Source organism: Danio rerio, chromosome 20 (genome assembly GCF_052040795.2).
Source record: "Danio rerio strain M-AB ecotype USA chromosome 20, GRCz13ab, whole genome shotgun sequence".
Classification (NCBI taxonomy): domain Eukaryota; kingdom Metazoa; phylum Chordata; class Actinopteri; order Cypriniformes; family Danionidae; genus Danio; species Danio rerio.
In genome coordinates this window covers 24,590,637-24,603,927 of record NC_141040.1, presented here as the reverse complement: position 1 = coordinate 24,603,927, position 13,291 = coordinate 24,590,637, and the positions used below count along the sequence as shown (strand labels likewise).

General features: G+C 37.8%; 1 protein-coding gene across 1 annotated transcript in view; it reads right to left on the bottom strand.

Annotated features, from left to right (window-relative positions):
- The window catches only part of brf1b (BRF1 general transcription factor IIIB subunit b), a 204,450-nt gene that overhangs the window by 129,353 nt on the left and 61,806 nt on the right, over window positions 1–13,291 (bottom strand). The gene's annotated exons all lie outside the window — the stretch shown is intronic.

Sequence of the window (13,291 nt, the reverse complement as noted above, 5' to 3'; positions counted from 1 at the left end):
TGCATTTTTTCTAGAACTGTTAAAATCTCACATCTTCAGTTAAAGCAAATATATAATAATTATTATCAATGTGGTAATTACATTTTGTGAATACATTTTTCTCTTTGATTAATATAAAATATAAGTCCAAATTGTTAGCCCACCTGTTAATTTTTTTTTTCAAATATTCCCCAAATGATGTTTAACAGAGCAAGGAATGTTTCACATTATTTCTGATTTTTTTTTCCTGGAGAATGTCTTATTTGTTGTTTTTTGTCTAGAATAAAAGCAGTTTTAAATATTTTTTATTATATTATATTATTAGCACCCTTTAGCGATATTGATTTTTGATTGTCTACAAAACAAACCATTGTTATACAATGACTTTCCTTATTACCCTAACTTGCCTAGTTAACCTTATGAGCCAGGTTAAGCCTTTAAATGGCACTTTAAGCTGAATACTACAGTCTTGAAAAATATCTAGTAAAATATATTGTACTGTCATCATAGCAAAGATGAAAGAAATCAGTTATTTAGGGTGTCCGCGGTGTCTTAAAAGGTTAGGCTTTAAAAAGTCTTAAATTCACTGAAATATTGTGTTGTGTGTCTTAAATACTTTTAGACAGGTCTTAATTTCCCCTAAAGCTATCAATCAGGTCAACACTCATCAAATCAGCAACAAGCCATATTAATAAAATCAGGGAAGGAACACTAAAAACAATTACACAGTTCCTCCTGATAATAACAGAGCAATATATCCCTTTACATTATCTTCAATTCATACAAAAAAACTATTTACTGAAATAAGGGGGAGTAGACATAATATTTATAAATAGGCATCAAACTTAAGGTTTTATAATAGAAACACATTAGGTTGAATAGGAGTTATACTCGATCAATGTGGACCGACAGCCAACAAATACATTTTTTGATTATTTATATAACTGGCTCCACAATAAATATACTTTTAACAATGTTAAACTTGTCATTCAAAAAAAAGAAAGTAATATTATTGTGAAAAAAAGTGTCTATTACATTTTTTTTTGTTTTGACACATTAAAGTATGCCACAACAAATAATTACATTTGCTTGTTTTGTGGCAAACCAGGCCATTAGAAATAATCATTAGTGTTTAGTCCTGTATACATCTAAAATTTCATTCATATTTGTCTTAAAAGGGTCTTAAAAAGTCTTAAATTTAACTTGATGGAAACTGCAGAAACCCTGTTATTAGAAATTAGTTATTTCATTTCATTTTCTTGTCGGCTTAGTCCCTTTATTAATCCGGGGTCGCCACAGCGGAATGAACCGCCAACTTATCCAGCAAGTTTTTACACAGCGGATGCCCTTCCAGCTCTGGGAAACATCCACACACACATTCACACACACACTACGGACAATTTAGCCTACCCAATTCACCTGTACCACATGTCTTTGGACTGTGGGGGAAACCGGAGCACCCGGAGGAAACCCACACGAAGGCAGGGAGAACATGCAAACTCCACACAGAAACGCCAACTGAGCCGAGGTTCGAACCAGCGACCTTCTTGCTGTGAGGCGACAGCACTACCTACTGCGCCACTGCCTACGCAGAAATGAGTTATTAAAACTATTATTTTTAGAAATGTGAAAAATGAAACAGAAATTGGGGAAAAAATATAAAAGGATTTAAATTTAACAGAAGGCTAATAATTCTGACTTCAACTGTACATTTTACTCAGTGCACAATTTGTTTATGGATGTCTAATTTTGTCCTCTGCTGCTTTCCCATCACTTCATCGATTGATTTATGTGGCCTGCTCGGTCTCATGGGAGTCCCAACCCAACACTGAGGCCCAAATCATATTACAAATCTGTGAAAAGCCCTGAGTCATCCAACTCTATTTCACAGTCTTTTTCACAGTAAAGCAAGATTTTGGCGCATGCATCCTCTCAAGTTCCACATTTCAAGATGTCTCTACAACCAAGAGCTCTCCAAATGAAAAGTGCAAACAAGCAAAAATGCCAGGCAGTGATTAAAGTCCAGCTACAAAGAAAGGCCTGTAATCCTGCAAAGCTACTTAAAGGGGACATATTTTGCCCCATTTCATAGGATGTTAAATAAATCTATGGTGTCCCAATGAATTTGTGTTAAGTTTCAGCACAAAATGCACCACAGATTATCTATAGCTTATCAAATTTGTCCACAAACGTATATGAACAAAAACTATTTTTGTGTTTTCCTTCAGATGCAAATGAGCTTCTGCTTACCAGATAAGGTTGGAGCATTGACACGCTATTCTGACACTCCAGAAACAACAAAACAAGCACATCTCACACAGCCAAAATATCAGAAATGAAAAGTAGCAGATGTTCAAACATTATTGAAATATAGGGGATACAACCTCTAGACTAAACGAGGATATTTCTTAAAGGTTATAGTGGATAAAATTAGGTAGTTTATGTTTAGGAATCTAATGCACACCTCTCGAATAATGTAACTGCACGTCGTAATGAAATCTGTGAACGGTTGATTTGGTAGCAGCAAGGTTTACGTAACTTTTTAATTCCTAAGGTTCCTTTTACAGCATCGGTAATGTAATTTAAGTTAAATTATATTGAATTAAAAAGTTAAATAGACTTGAGCATTAATTTAGTTGTTAAAGTGTAAAACCACATGAAAAGCCATTTAAGCACAAGCGCCGTCAGGAGTAGGAGGCAAGCTTGAAAACCCTATTGAAAATACTGTGGTAAAATAAATGTACATATTTTAAAGGCTTGGTGCATGGACAAGTGCTTCTTGTCTGGTGTGAGACCCACTTTACTCTGTATCTCAATCAGGCAGTGAAGTCTTACATGTGGCTTTTTAAAAAAATGTTATAATGGTATTACATTTTACAAAGGTTGGCATGATGGCTCAGTGGTTGGAACTGTCGCCTTACAGCAAGAAGGTTGCTGGTTTGAGTCCCCACCGGGCCAGTTAGCACATCTGTGTAGAGTTTGCATGGGTATTTTTCAGTGCTGGGTTATGGCTGGAAGGGCATCCGCTGCATAAAACTTATGCCAGAATATTTGGCGATTGATTCTGCTGTGGCAGCCCCTAATAAATGAGGGACTAAGCCGAAGAAAAATTAAGGAATGAATGACATTACTCCAGGAGCGCCTGAGCTGGCTTATACAAATTTAAAATCCCTGACATACTGTATATAATCATTGCAGAGTCGGTTTCAGAAGATCTCCTGATGGATACTTTGATTTATTCTATAAGTTATTGAATGTCTGCCACTTTCCTGCTGTTTCTATCTTGAAGCTGCTTCTACTTCATTCAGAAATTCAATTCAACCTTAGAGGATGTGACATTAAAGACATGTTTGTTGGTAGATCCAACAACAGAACATTTTTTTCTGGTGCAGAGATTGTAAATCCTCAGCTGCGAAAGCAAGCGAAATAGTGAAGTGCTGCACTGGCACTGTGGGTGGAAACATAATTATAGGGACAGTTCACCCAAAAATGTCATTATATTCTTTACAAACCTATGGGTTTCTTTTGTCCTTGAACACAAGAAGATATTTTGAAAAAATGTTGTCAAGGATAGCCATCAACATCAGTAATATTTGTATTTTCTACTATGGATGTCAGTGGTTAAAGCGATAATCATTCTTCAAAATATCTTATTTTGTGTTCAACAGAAAAAAATAAACTAATAAGGGTTTGGAACCACTTGAGGGTGAACTATCCCTTTAAATGTTGGTTATATATGATAATATCCCCTTCCTATGTCACTAGAGAAGTCAAATCTGAGTTTTTTCCACATGCTTTACACAAGAAAAACAAAATCACTGGTCCTGTTTCATATTTTCCAAATTAGTAGCTTGATTTAAAGCATTTTCATTACATCCCTCTTAAAACACTGAGAATGTCACATTATCAGCATCAGAAAACATATTACTGCACACAAACAAGTGAAACACACAAGCAACAAACGCTGTGACTGAGCAACTACGTTCTCCTTTGAGCTCGTCCTGTCACCATGACGACAGTCACATGGGCTGTCTGTCCCAGATTGTCTGACCACCCCCACCATCTCCATCCATCCATCGCACTGCAGCCGCAACACACACACACACACACACACCCCTCCTTCCACTCAGCTGTTTACTGCCACAATCATCAAGCCTCGTTATGTAACGCCGCCGGTCTTAACAGGCTACACACAGACAGCCTTTCACAACACATGCATGCAATACATCCGCCCACATCTGCCAGAGTCCTCAAAATGACCGAGAGCTCCTGCACATCTGAAGCCGGACTCGAGCTGCTCCGTTAGTATGCAAGGCACGTCTGATCGGCTCAGGGCAACAGAGAGAGACGAGTGCAGTCACTCTGTCTCTTACAAACATGCATGCACGGCCATCTTGAGAAAGAGAAGAGGAAGAGAAGAAACATGGATTCTTGTGTTGAGACCTAAGGAGAAATATGAAGCGTGTGTGTGTGTGTGAGTGAGGAAATATAGGATGAATTTTATAGACTGAGGATGATGTTAGAACAGTTTTAAAGGCAGAACACATAAAACATGAGGTTATGCACTTTGGCATCTCCTCACACACACACACACACACACACACACGTAAAGCTATCTTCATGGAGACTTCCCATAATTTCAATACTGTACAAACTGTATATTCCATCCCCCAACCCTCACAGGAAACATTCTGGATTTTTGCATTTTCAAAATACTTCTCTCTGTGATTTACGAGCTGTTTTCCTCATGAGGACCAAAAATGTCTGGTATTGCTATACTTGTGAAGACATTTGGTCCCCACAAGGCATGGAATACAAGGTACACAAGAAAAGGCAATAGTAAATTATGCATTGGGCTTCTGCATTGTTTGATATTGCTGAGTTAATCTTTTCAACAGAATAACTCAAAAGGTCATGATCCGTACTTATTGAGTAATTGCGTTGTATTTTTGATTTCACAATCTTCAGGAAATATGACCACAATCATTTCGGCTCAACGCCTTCCTCAGGGAGTGAAAACTATTTTCTCTCTCCGCTCTTTTTCAATTGTCAATCACATCACAGAAAAGGCACTCAGGCACACACCCCAAGCATGCTTAATTTGACAGTTTTACATTTGTTATTTTCTAACCTAACAGAAAACGTGTGGTTAGTCGAGACTAACCTCAAAACTCTCACATGGACGCCCACTGAAGCCAAGCAGGGCTGCGTCCGCTCAGTATCTGGAGACCACATGGGAAAACTAGGTTGCAGCTGGAAGTGGTGTTAGCGAGACCAGCAGGAGGCGCTCAAACTGCCGTCTGAGTGAGTCCTAACGCCCCAGTATTTTGATAGGGACTCTGTACTGCTCAGTGAGTGCCTTCTTTTAGATGAGACATTAAACTGAGGTCCTGACTTTGGTCGTTAAAAAATTGAAGACCGGGGTTGGGTTGTGGTCGCGGATATAACTGAGGACGCGGGTGGTGAGGGTGGTGTCGCGGACGCCACCCTCTCTATTCTCCCGCCAGGATGCGGGTATAACTGCTGAGGATGCGGGTGGTGAGGAAAGTGTCGCAGATATATATATATATATATATATATATATATATATATATATATATATATATATATATATATATATATATATATATATATATATATATAGTTTTTTTTTTTATAGACATTGTAAACTTTTTATGTACCATTCAATCATCCTCACCTCAGAGGCAGTATATAGACTTCAGGTCATTATAGTGCCTCTTTGAACTAAACAATGACCTGACGATAAACACTTCATAAACTCCATAAACACAAAAACTTCGGTCAATATCAGAGCGAGCAAAAAGTTTTAAATTTGCTCAACATCTTTAGAGTATTCATCTAAATCAGATGCACTATAACTGCATAGTCGCACTCAGAAACATGTCACTCCTGTTATAGAATTCTATCACATCTCATTAAATGAGTCACAGCTGTGCTCAGTTTAGCTCTCCAAACCCTCATGTGTGCCAAAATGTGGGCATAAAGCATATATGTGATGAATATGACAAAAGTCAGACAGAAAATAGAGAATTTGAATAGCTTTGTTGCCAAAGAGGCAGCAGCTGGTCTGTTGCTATGAGCAGGATTAGTCCAGTCTGTCTCTCTCTCCTGCAACTCAGTCCCACCTGGACCACAACAAATCTGCCACAAATCATCATTTATATCTAAACAATGTTTGATAATGTGTAAAATAAATAGTTTTTAGTTTATGAAACTATTTATATGAATGCATACTTATCCAAAATCCACTTGTCAACAAAATGTATGTAGAATAATCATAGAACCAATAACGGCACTGTAAAAAGTGATTCATTACTTGAAAAAGTGAGTCACTCCTATGCCTGAAAAGCAACAAGCTGACCCTACAAAATCCTGTTACCTGGAAATGTTAAGTCGACTTAATTTTTATTTTTCTCTACCTGATCATTTTTTAAGGCAATAGCTTTACTCACTTTATTAAAGTAGTTAGCTAATTGATTTTTACAGTAATCTCGATATCTTGTAGAAGAGAGGAAAAAAGTAATTGCTTGTAGTTGTTTTATACACTGATACATTTTTTTTAATTAAGAAAAACAAAAAGGAATTAAACATTGCAAGTATTGAATAACTATTTTTTAAAGAGATATAACTATTTAAAATTTCACATGTTTTGTATTTAGGATATTTTAGACCCGTGGTCTGTTCTTCGTACCTTGCTTAAATGATCAAAGATGATTTGGCAGATCTTGGATCTTTTAATTTTGATAACTGATCTCTGGCTAATTTGGTTCTTCAAACAAGTTCGCGAATCAGATTAAAATGTCTGAATGAACAGATTATTTTTAATTTATTTATTTAGCAGTTTTTTTCAATATCATTCAATCACTCCTTTACTACATTTTGTCTTAATGAAAAATAAAAATAACAAGATGTAAAGCATCTTGTAAAACTTTTTAAAGTATTATTTTTTTTAAATGAATTCACAACTAAAGTTATAAATTATTTTGTTTTTAAAATTAAATCTTTACCTAATTTGACTGCTGGACTTCTCCATGATTGAGAGTGGGGGATACATTTGCGCAGATGTATTAAACATTAAACCATACAAAATATGATAGAAAATGATGTTATATATAATTTATAGGTATAATTTATACTTCTAGATATTTATTTGGGGGCCCTCAGATTTTCTGGGGTGCTAAGCGACCACTTATCTTGCTTATTAGTAAAATATGTCCCACTTAACACGTGTATATAATATAACCACTGTAGCATATTTGTGTTATTTTCATGTTGTTTTGCTTGAAATATTTGACTGTTCTTAAATAATCATAGGTTAGAAACCATAAGAATTTAAATTTGATTATTCCAATAGGACTAAAAGGGGGATCCAATACATTCTAAGACTATTTGTTCTTATAATTTTCATGCTGCAGTACAATTTATCATGTACACATTATTTCAGTAACTTCAAATACAGGTAAAATTACCTGTTGTTACTGCAATACCTGTAAAATTACAGTAGAAATAGGTATGGTTCCTTTGTATTTTAAATTTTTTTAAAAATTATGAAATGCAGTACTAACCTGGTAAAATTTAAAAATAAAAAATAAAAAAACATGGTAAAACTTTATTTTTGCACAGTCACTCATCAATACAAAGACTAATCAGGAAGACTTAGTTGGAAAATATGACTTTTATAAAACAGTTTGATTATTTCAATGTGCTACTAACTGTTAGTTTATAATTCTTTGTGAAAAATGCAAGCAGTCTCTAGGAGAAAGCTAGCACTACTACACCATTTTCTTCAGGAAGCACATGTAAACAAACAAGAGGGAAGGACAGAAGAGTATGACATCATCTGTAGTGATGAAACGTGCAGTAGCACAAAGCCACCACAGGTGGAGCAGTGAACTTGAAATCAGATTGGCGAGAACACGAGCTGATTGCCCGCTAACTATTTGATCGTTTTGTTTTGGTTCTTGTTAAAGGAGAGGCTTAGAGACTGAAAAAGAGCAAACAGGTAATCTAGCCCTTTTACCATTGCACATGCACAGTATCTGATCGAATTACACAGCTTACATGGTCAAAATGCTTATGATTTGACAAACAAGCCATCTTAGTTTCTGTGTATACAGATAAGATTTAAGCAGACTTAAAGGATTAAAATTGACCTGTTCTGTTCCTTCCTTTATTCAAACTGGACTTAGATCAGCACACTAGAGCCATCTATGTCCGTGTCAGCGAGCGCATGCATGTGCAGTGCTGACTGAGGGTATTGTTTATCCGCAGATGAAACACTTTGAGACAGACAGTAGTTTGATTCAGAAAAGCAGGCTGGGTCAACCCATTATGCAGATTTAGTGAAATGCGGGTGCACTCGGAGACCCCCTTTTTATTGAAATAGGTCAAACTTTGTCTTGAAACTGAAAAGATATATATAAATATAAAAAATTAAGTAAAAAATGCACACATTTGTTCTTATTAACAACTTAAGAAATCCAAAGCCGAGTAGTCTGGACAGATCTTTTTCCTCCTCTATATCTTGTTCTCCATCACTCTCTCATTGTGAGGCAAGAGCAGACATCACTCCCAGAACAGTTTGGGAAGAATCCGTAATGAGACGGAGGCATTGTGGAAAGGAGGCGTCTCCATGGTGACAGGAAGCCACGCTGGAAATGTACAATAGTGAGCAGCAGAGGTGGGTGAATGAGGAAATACACTCTAGAGATGAGTTTGTTGGTCAGTAAAAATGATTAAGAATTACTTAAATTTTGATGTATTAAGTAGCTGCTGTGAATACCTTAAAGCAGGGGTGTCCAAACTGGGTCCTGGAGGGCCGGTGTCCTGCAGATTTTAGCTCTAACTTGCCTCAACACACCTGCATAGATGTTTCTAGAAAGCCTAGTAAGAGCTGGATTAGCTAGCCCAGGTGTGTCTGATTGGAGTTGGAACTTAACTTTGCAGGACACCTGGGGCCTCATGTATCAACGCTGCGTACGCACAAAAACTTTGCGTACGCCAGGTTTCACGCCCAGAATCGCTCACGTTTGGATTTACTAATGATGAACTGAACGTGGGAATGTGCGCAGCTCCACGCCAGCTTCTTGGCTGGCGTACGCACATTTTTTGTGCGTGTCTGTTTTATTTCCATTGGCGACTCCTAGAGGCAGTTGTGTTTAATTGCTCTCTACAAAGTGTCTGAGCCTTGCAATAGCAGCTGTATGAGACAGGTTCATCTAGCAGGTATATAAGGTTTCCATACCATACAGTTGACCAGCTAAACATTAAAGCACAATTTGCAGCGGTCGCCTGTTTTCCCAATGTAATCTGAGCTACACACATTGCACACACATTGCTATAAAGAAACTATCTGAAGATGAATTTGCATGCGTGAATCAGAAACATTTCCATTCAATGAATGTGCAAATAAAATATGATGCACAAACTTATTGATGATTCCTACTTGTCTTTCTCGTGATAAATAGTTGGCAAAATCTGATATCTAGCGGGGGAAAAAAAGAAGAAAGAGTTCATCAGACGCTGGATTCGAACCGAGTTCATGCTCGAATGTGTCAAAACATATTGACATGCGTTTAACGAGTTGGGCCACAGAGACTGTAAAGGGGTATGCAACATTTTACACCTATAAACCACACTATTTCTTTTTTAATTTACTCAGAGCAATGATCAGACCCAACTGTGTTAACCGCATCAGCTAAACTCTCCCACTCTTTTTTTTTTTCATTTGTTGTTAATTAAGGAGATCAAACTTGCAAATAACACCACTTTTCTCCGGTCTACCTCCGAAAGCAGCACCTCCAATTCACATTCTGTTTAAAGTTTCTCTTTTTGCTTGCTTTTGTTATTGCTTTTTCGTTTGGTTTTGCCAAAGTAGAGTCATTAGCATATTCATACGGGGGAGGAGGCAGGGAGGGGTTTTGTGCTCGTGCATGTTGCGCTCAGTTTCACGTTCATTCGGATGTACAAAAGAATATGCGTGAGATTCGGCGTACATTTACAGCTTTGTGCTTACGCAATGTTTTAGTATTATTTCCACGCAAGTCTTCGTACATGAGGCCCCAGCCCTCCAGGGCCAAGTTTGGACACCCCTGCCTTAAAGTATGTCTTAATTTCTCATAATGCCTCTTATTTTTTTAAATATAAATTATGGTATAATTATTATAATAAAGTTCGTAAATTGAATATTGTCTTATATAAATGCAGGTAAATGAATTGTCTTAGCTACTAATGAGTGGTAGGAAACAGAACAAATGAAATCTAGGTCAAACATAAAGTGGACATGAGATATAAGGGGAGGAACAAGAAAGGAGCAGGAGGAGCCAGATGAAGACCAACCCAATGATGAACAACCTGGGCAGAGATGATGGTGGTTGAGATATGGAGCCTGTATGGATTGGGAGAGTCAAAGCAAGTGTGGGGCTCTGGAAGACCATAGTGGAGTCAATAGTGAGAGATGAGGCTCAGCCTGAGGAGTAGAGGCAGGTGGATGACATAGTCAGAACTAGCAGGCCATTGTGAAGACCAAGGTGGAGCCAATGGGTTAAAAGGTCAAGGTGGAGTCAGGGTCTTGAATCATGAATTAGAGAAAGGGGATCCATTGTTCTAACATAGCTGAAAAATGGAGATCTCAGTGCACATCTGTGCACAGGTTTTGGTGTGCCAAGTGGTTTCCTTGACCCATTGGAGACCTGGCAGATGAAGGGGTTCAGGAGGCTCAGAGCTGCCAGACAAAAATACTCAGGGAGCAAATGAGAGCTGGACAGAACCAGCAAAGAAGAAGGAGGTCTTGAAGGGAAAACCTTTTGCTCTAAAGGTAGTTAATGGTCCTGATGCCCACCTTCAGCATTAGGATTGTAGGCTGTGCTTCCATCCATTTCCTCATACTCCACAATGACAGGTGATGTTGCTGGCTCATGCACTCAGTCACACGGCTCGTCATTGGGCTCGCGCCATTCGTGTGGCTCTTGGTCCCGCCCAGACTTGTCAGCGCTACCAAGCCGACCAATCACAGAGCTTGCGCTACGCGTCGCAATTCTATTCGTGTGGCTCTTGGTCCCGCCCAGACTTGTCAGCGTTACCAAGCCGACCAATCACAGAGCTTGCGCTACGCGTCGTTGCGACATGTAGTTATATTTTTTGAGAGGTGCATGTCAGTGACGCCAATGGCCACTGCGAAGGTCAACGCCGTAGCATACGCGTGCGTTTGACGCAGAAGTATAAAGCAGCCTTAAGATCCCAGACCTTTCCCTTCCCCCTCTTTCCCTCTCTTTCTCCCCCATTTCGCTTCCTGTCTAGCCACTGTCCAGTCATAATGAAGGCAAAAATGCCAAAAGAACATCATAAAAATGTCTCTCATGAATTCCTTGTTGAAGGACTTCTCTCATGAATTCCTTGTTGGAGCGATCCAGAAGGAATATCCACAGTGCAGGATAATGAAACCAAACAAAAACCTGGTCACTGTCACAAAATGAAGTGAAAACGAGATATTAAATATTAAATCCAGAGAAATCTCAGAAGGCAAACATAACAAACAACAAACACATTGACAAATAAAAAAAACAGCCAACTGGGGAAAACACTGGGCTTAAATACAAAAGGAGGCAAATTAGGGACAAACCGAAAGTAAATGTATCAAATCAGTAAAACTATTTTCATTCATTTTCCATTGGCTTAGTCCCTTATTTATAAGAGATCACCACAGCAGAGTGAACCCTCAACTATTTAAGCATATGATTTACGCTGCAGATGACCTTCCAGCCACAACCCAGTACTGGGAAACACCCATACACTCTCGCATTCGTTCACACACATACACTACCCAGCAAACTATTTTGTGTTTAATAAACGTCTAATAGACATCCAAGCGTAGACAGCTTGGCTTAAACAAGGCTTAAATAGGCTGTCAGTAAAAATCTAATAGACATCTAAGAATAGCCCAAAACTAAACTAGTCATCAAATAGAAAGATTAGACAAACTTTATATGTGTAGTCGTATTACGCCCCAAGTCTAGGGGAAACGAAAAGGGCATAATAAACGAAGAACAAACAAATGTGTTGGGGTGGTGGATTTCCCAAACTAAACAAAACTTAAAACAAAAGATTCCCTTCGGTCGACAACCAAACTCACACACTCAATTGAGAGTATATATAAAGATATTTATTATAGAAAAATAGGGTTTGTATAAACGAGCATTTCGTCAGGGTGACCACAGGCCAAAATAACAAACAAAAGAATCTATAAAATAAATCCACTAAATTACCTATTACTATTTAAAGAAACATACAAGAATCTTACCTGACTCCCTAATATAAACAAAGTCAAAAGTAGTCAAATAAATAGGCAGGTCACCCCTACACGCTCAAACTCTCAAATATTCAAGCATAGGATGGTCATCAATACAAAAGTGATAATTGTTGGTCGTCGGCCGAAGGGGTGAGGAAAACCCAGGAGCTCCACTCCAAACACCGAACGCAGCAGAAATGAGCTCTCCGATTCCTGCCGGAAGCTCCCTTTTATACAGGCCTCGTAGACCAGCAGCCAATCAGAGCAGGGAATCACGCCGGCGTGGGAGCCTATAAGACATCAGAAAAACAGCAAGGAGGCGGGACAAAAGAAAAAGGTGTACAATCCGCAATAATAAAAAAAATAAATAAACTTCAGTCGTAACAAGTCGTTAATTTTTGTTTACTTGATGACTAGTTTACACTGTAAATTTTCTTTTTCGGCAACTGTTAAATCACAAAATTTTCTGGAAATTTAATCTTAAGAAAATGTCTGTAATTTATAGTTCATTATTTTTCGATAAACGTCTGTAATTTACCGTCAGTTATTCCACAGTAAATGTCTTTAATTTACCGCCTATTATTTTACGGTAAATGTCTGTAATTTACCATCCGTTATTTTATGGTAACCGTCTGTTATTTTACAGTAAATATCTGTAATTTAACATCCGTTATTTTACATAAAATTTCTGTAATGTACAGTGTAGTTTTGGCCTATTCTTTGATCTCTGTTAGATTTTCACTGAGAGCCTAAATTTAGACGACTATGCTTAGATGCTGAATATGCTAAAGGACTTTTAATTTGTCAGTATCCTGGGTTAATCACTTCCGGTAAACTGTGTGCCATTGCAAAATTGGCGTGCTTAAGGTCTGTTTTCTTCAAAAATCAGATATCTCCACTGGCTAAGCAATATCCGATATAAAGTAGGTCTCAGATTGTACAAGAAACACTGCATTAAATTTCATTTTTCCTGCCATGTGTTTAACATATGAACATTTATTTTAC